This window comes from Oryx dammah, unplaced genomic scaffold, assembly GCF_014754425.2.
Source record: "Oryx dammah isolate SB20612 unplaced genomic scaffold, SCBI_Odam_1.1 HiC_scaffold_6, whole genome shotgun sequence".
NCBI lineage: Eukaryota > Metazoa > Chordata > Mammalia > Artiodactyla > Bovidae > Oryx > Oryx dammah.
The window spans coordinates 12256746-12263156 of NW_024070190.1; positions in this window are offsets into that span (position 1 = coordinate 12256746).

A 6411-nucleotide genomic window follows, 5' to 3' on the forward strand; every position below is an offset into this window, starting at 1 on the left:
GGTCAACAAAATTAAGAGATGGTATTTGTAAAAAATAAAATTTTGGGGATTTCCTTGGTGGTCCAGTGGTTAAGAATGCACTTTCTAATGCAGGGGCTGTGGGCTCCATCCCTGAGCAGGGACTAAAATCCCACATTTTGCTCAGCAACTAAGCCTATGTACCCAACTACTGAACTAGCATGCTCTGGAGCCTGCAAACCACAACTAGAGAGAAGACAGAAGACCCCAATGAAGATCACACAGGCTGCAACAAAGACCTGCATAGCCAAAGAAATATTTTTTAAATAGATAAAAATGAGAAAACTTTTTCTAGATTAACTAGGAAGAAAGAGAAAAGAAAGTTAGACATGAAAGAGGAGACATTAAACTGTTAACACAGAAATACATAAAATATGAAAAACTACTATGAAAAACTTTATGCCAAAATGACCTAAAAGAAATGGATAATTATGTAGAATTATACAACCTACCAAGACTGAACCAGGGGGAAAAAAAGCAAATAACAGACAAATAACGAGGAAGGTGATTGAATCAGTAATCTAAAACTTCCCAGCACAGAAAACCTCAGGACCAGATGGCTTCACTGGTAAATTCTACCAAACATTTAAGGAAGGCTTAACACCAATCCTTCTTAAAGTTTTCCAAAACTTGAAGAGGTAGAAACATGTCCAAACTTTTTATATGAGGCAAGCATTGCCCTTATATGGACAGATAAGGACACTACAAGAAAACAAAACTACAGACCAACATCCCTGATAAACATAGATACAAAAACTCTCAACAAAATATTAGTAAATCAAATTCAAGAACACCTTAAAAGGATTATACTACCATGACCAGGTGGGGTTTCTCCCTGGGATGCAAGGAGGGTTCAACATATGCAAATAAAATGTGATACTCCACATTAATAGAATGAAAGTTAAAAATAATATGATCATTTCAATAGATGCAGTAAAAGCATTAACAAAATATAACATTGCTTCATGATTAAAAGAAAAAAAAAAACCTCAGAAGACTGAGGTTAGAAAGAACACACCTCAACATATTAAGGGCATATACAACAAACCCAGACCTAACATTACACTCAATGGAGAAAACACGAAAGCTTCCCCCCTAATACCAGGAACAAGATAAGAGTGCTAACTCTCATTACTCTTATTCAGTAGAATTCTGGAAGTGCCAACCACAGCAATTAGGCAAAACAAAGAAATAAAAGACATGTAAATTAGAAAACAAGAAGTTGTTGCATAACACAGGTAGCTCAGCCGGATGCTCTGTGACAAACTAGAGGGGTGGAATGGGGGGAGGAGAGGGAGGGAGCTTCCAGAGGGAGGGGATATACATATACTTACGGCTGATTCAGCGTTGTTGTACAGCAGAAACCAATACAGCATTGTAAAGAAATTATCCTTCAATTAAAACAAAATTTTGGAAAAAAAAAAAAAGATGCAAATGTTTTCTATTTACTGACGATTATGATGTTATATATTGAAAATTTCATACTCAACTAAAAGTCTGTTGGATATAATCAAAGAATTCAGAAAATTTGCAGGATATAAAAATCAATGCACAGAAATCAGTTGTTTTTCTATAAACAAACAATGAAACGTGAAAAAGAATTGAAGAAAACTCACAGAAAGATTCACAATAGCATCAAACACAATAGAAAAGCTAAGAATAAATCGAACTACAAAAATGAAAGATCCATACAACAAAAACTGCAAGACTCTCTGGAAAGAGATCAAAGAAGGCACAAATAAATGGAAAGAAGACACCCTGTGTTCATTATTGGAAGAGTTAATTTTGTTAAATGTCAGATAACTCCTTATCAAAATCCCAATGGCATTTTTACAGAAATAGAAAAAACAATCCTAAAATTTGGATGAAATGACTAAAGATCCCAAATGGCCAAAGCAATCATGAGAAAGAAAAGCAAAACCATAATCATCATAGTTTCTAATTGTAAACTATACTACAAAACTATAGCAATTAAATCAGTATAATACTGACGTAAAAATAGACCCATAGACTAATGGAAGCCCAAAATTAAACCCCTGCATATACAGTCAGCTAAAATCTAACAATGGAGGCAGGAACATCCAAAAAGAAAGAAGACAATCTCTTCAACAGTGGTGTTTGAAAAATTGAAGAACCACATGCAGAGAAGTGAAATTGGACTCCTATTTTACACAATTCAGAAAATTAATTCAAAATGGATCAAACAATTAAACATAAGATCTGAAACCATAAAACTCCTAGAAGGAAACAATGAGAAGACACTCCTCAATATTGGTCTTGTCATTGATATTTTAGGTATGACATCAAAACCACAAACAACAACACAATCAAGAAATGCAGCTGCACCAGACAAAAGCTTCTGCACAGTGAAAGAAACAATCAGTGAAATGAAAAGACAAACTACAGGATGGGAGGGAATTTTGTAAATCATGTTTCAGAATAGGGCTTAATATCTAAAACATAAAAAGAACTCATAAAACAACCTAATTTAAAAATGAGTAGAGAAACTGAACAGACATTTTTCCAAAGAAAGCATGTACATTGCCTACAGGGACATGAAAAAGTGCTCAATCTCATCACTAATCTGGAGAAGGGAATGGCTACCCACTCCAGTATTCGTGCCTGGAGAATTCCATTGACAGAGGAACCTGGCAGACTACAGACCATGGAGTCACAGAGGGTCAGACATGACCCAGCAGCTATCACTAGTCACAAGGGAAATGCTAATTGAAACCATTATGAGGTCTCACCTCACACCTGTTAGGATGTTGATCTTCAAGAAGATAAAAATAACAAACATTGGAGAGAATACAGAGAAAAGGGGACTTTTCTTTGTGAACTGCTTGTGGGATTGTAAACTGGTGCAGCCACTACAGAGCACAGTATGGAAGCTCCTCGAAAATTAAATGTAGAACCACATGATCCACCAGTCCTGCTTCCAGGTATAAGCTCACAGGAAATGAAGACTAGTTACTGAAGAGACACCTGCATTCCCATGGTGATAGTGGCATTATTAACAACAGCCATGATATGGAAATAACATAAACGCCTACCAACAAATAAATTGATAAAGAAAATGTGGGGGGCTTCCCTGGGGGTGCAGTGGATAGGAATCCTCCTGCCAGTGCAGGGGATGTTAAAAGAGGAAAGTCAGTCCCACCCTGATCACCTTTCCCACAAGTCTCCCTTGTCCTACAATAAGGAGTCACTCCACAGGAGCAAGGCATGAACTACTAAATGGGGCCCAGGGTTAGTTATACGTAAGAAAATAACTGTTTCCACAAAGCAGTGCATATTCCTGAGAAAAGCTTTTCACTCATCATTAGAGGAAATAGCTCCTGTCAAATTCTAGTCAAAGACAGCGTGTGTCCAATGGGCAATGCCTTCCCAAACTGGCACGTGGGGACCCAGGGAGCGTGGGAGTGAAGGATGGGGAGAGGACCCCCAGACCAGCAGGGTCCCGGGGTCTTCTCGGCCCAGGGCCGGGCTTCCTGCCCACCAGACTCCATCATGTCCCACGTGTTCATCCAGCTCCTTTGGCTGTAATAGTTTGCATAGGAGTGAATAAGGCCTAATCTAGATTCTGAATATGTTTCAGTGGCCCCTCTGGTCCCCAAAGTCAAACAGGTTATGCTGAAAAAACCTGAGTAGCCTTAACTCCCTCAGAGGGGAGCTTCCATGCAGCTTTTTGTGTGGGTTGCTGAGTTATTGTCTCCCCTGCATTAAACTAAGAAAGCTTTCTCAGTAATTTCTAGGTCTTTTCCTCCCACAGAAAAATCTTAATACTCACTCCTTGAATATCTTACAAGCCCATTTCCCCAGTCATGTAAATTCCTCAACTCAGCCTTTTAAAAGCCTTTTATATCAGATTTTAATTTGACATGGAAAATTGTTTAAGATAGTTATTAACTGGCAGAGATAACTGAAAAAAAATCAACACCAGATTATTCAAGAGAATTTACAGCAATAACATGTAATTTCTAATATTTCTAACTTCAACTGATATCGCCTAAATGTAGTTCCCTATTACATCAGTTCCTCTCAGCTGGCATACACTTTTACAGAATATAAAAGAAACATACTGAAACAAAAACGCCTCCTGACGCCCTGCTTCAGCTGGTGGTTTACAGCGGTCTGAGGGAGAAACAATAGAGCATCTGGAAGTTTTTCACTCCCCAGTGGTGGGTCTCCCCAGGATGGTGCTTTATCTTCAAGTTCCAAATCAGCTGCAAGATGTGAGAGCAGAGTCTCTCTGCTAGGAACCTGAGGACAGCGGGCGACTGGTGACTCTGACCTGCCCTCAGCATACGAGGAAGAGGAGAATGAAGGCAGGAGCAGAGGAGCCCTGAAGCACAACACGGACGGTGTGCTGCTAGAGCAGTGCGCGCTCTGGGAGGTCAGGGAGCAGAGAGGTGGCCCCTGGCCAAGGGCACCTTGCAGGAGGAGACAGTCCACAAGGGGCCTGACGCAATGGGGCTGAGGTGGGAAAGGCACAGGCCGGAAGGCTAAGCCAACACCAGGGAATGCAAAGAGAACACTTTGCTTGGAGTGGAACCTTGATGTCAGAGTACAGAGTGCCCATGGCATTTAAATAATCATTGTCCAGACAACAAGGTCTGACTGTATAGCACAGGGAAATATAGTCAACATCCTGGGATCAATCATAACGGAAAAGAATATAAAAAAGAATATATGTATAACTGAGTCACTTTGCTGTACAGCAAAAAATTAACACAACATTGTAATTCCACTATACTTCAATTAAAAAAAAAAAAAAAAAGACTAGTGAAAACAAAACCGTCGGCCCACCTCAGTATCAATGAGCTCACCAATACTCAAATCTTGGTTTCTAATGCCATACTCCAATCAAAGGAACCAAGGTTCCTGTTGGTTCCAGAACTGAGACATGTGTTAGGGAAATTAAATGAATAGTCTCGTTTAGGCTTCAGAGACAAAGCAGAGCAGGCCTCTGACCTGGCTTCTAACCTTCCTGGACACTGCCCTAACTGGGAGTGACTGGGAGTGACTGCCTGCTGTGAGTGTAAAACTTGCAGCACCTTAGATAAGATGGGGGAGAAATTTTGAGATTGTTGAGACCCTGGAGGAGGCCTGGCTGACCAAGACCCAGGCTTAACTATATTCCAAGTTTTCAAGAAAAAACAAACAGCATTAACATGAAACCAGAGCTGCAACTTGGTCTCAGATTGGTGATATCAGCTTGCCGACCATCCTGGGATTATAAGCGGGAACCCAGAACTCCAATCGTTGAAGTCTCACCCATGGAGGGGACGCGCTGCCTAGGACCCTTTCCCAATTGGGACTCCAGACGTGCTGTGACATGGGACTTCCCAGAGCTGTTTAAGTCTGGATGTTGGTCAAAACCCAATTTGGTGATGTATTCTCTGATCTTTCTATTTCTCTTTTCTTTTAATGTTAGTATGTTGAAAGTAAGCTAGATAATTTTCTAGTAAACATCTGTATTATGTATTTGTATATAATGAGTGGCTTATTTTGTTAACAAATCCTTTGAACCTAAGACAAAAGTGAAAACTTTTGGCAAAACAGCAGGAAATACGCAAGATGGACCCATTGCATCTCATCTTGTCAGAATGTAAAGAAGGCTGACAACAAAACATGTTCATTTTAATTGAAAAATACTTCATTGATGAAAGATGCTAACCATCATCTGACAAGAGTTGCCACAAACCTTCAATATGTAAAAAAAAAAAAAAAGAAAAAGAAAAAAAAAAAACTCAGTATCTGCAAAGCACAATAACTGTAAAACAAGACATACCCATATTTTATGTCCTGTTCCTTTCAGTACTCAAATTTATAAGTAAATATGTACAGCTGAATATCCCTTGATTTGTTTATCCTGGTGCTATGCTGGAGCAAAAGAACTGTCCCTTGCAGACATCTATTACTATCCCTAGAGACATCAGTTACTAACAGATTATGTAGAAGCAGAAGTGCTCCCAGATATTTCCATTTTCTAGACAGAAAACTTCAACAGATCAGAATGGAAAAGTTCAGGTACACACCCCTAACTGCTGTCTCTGATGAGCTTTCCACCCAAAGCAGAGATGTTACACTTGCCGTGATTCAAATGCTGCTAAGTGTGCTATCCCTTGAAACTCACTGTCTCAAAGAGGGAGCATCAGCCTGCTCATAAGCTCCTGGGTCATCACCTGTGTCTCTGAGAAACTGGCCTGTCAGGCCTGACAGGATCAATTTAGAGCATTAAAAAATAAAGAGCAAAACAAAACCCTTAAACCGTTAACATCTTTAGGTTGATTTTTTTTTTCTTTTTTTTTGAGACCTCACCACTTAAATGACAATGGCCTACTAGATACTTGCTTGGGAACTGAGGCGACTCATCTCTCAGCAGACTAA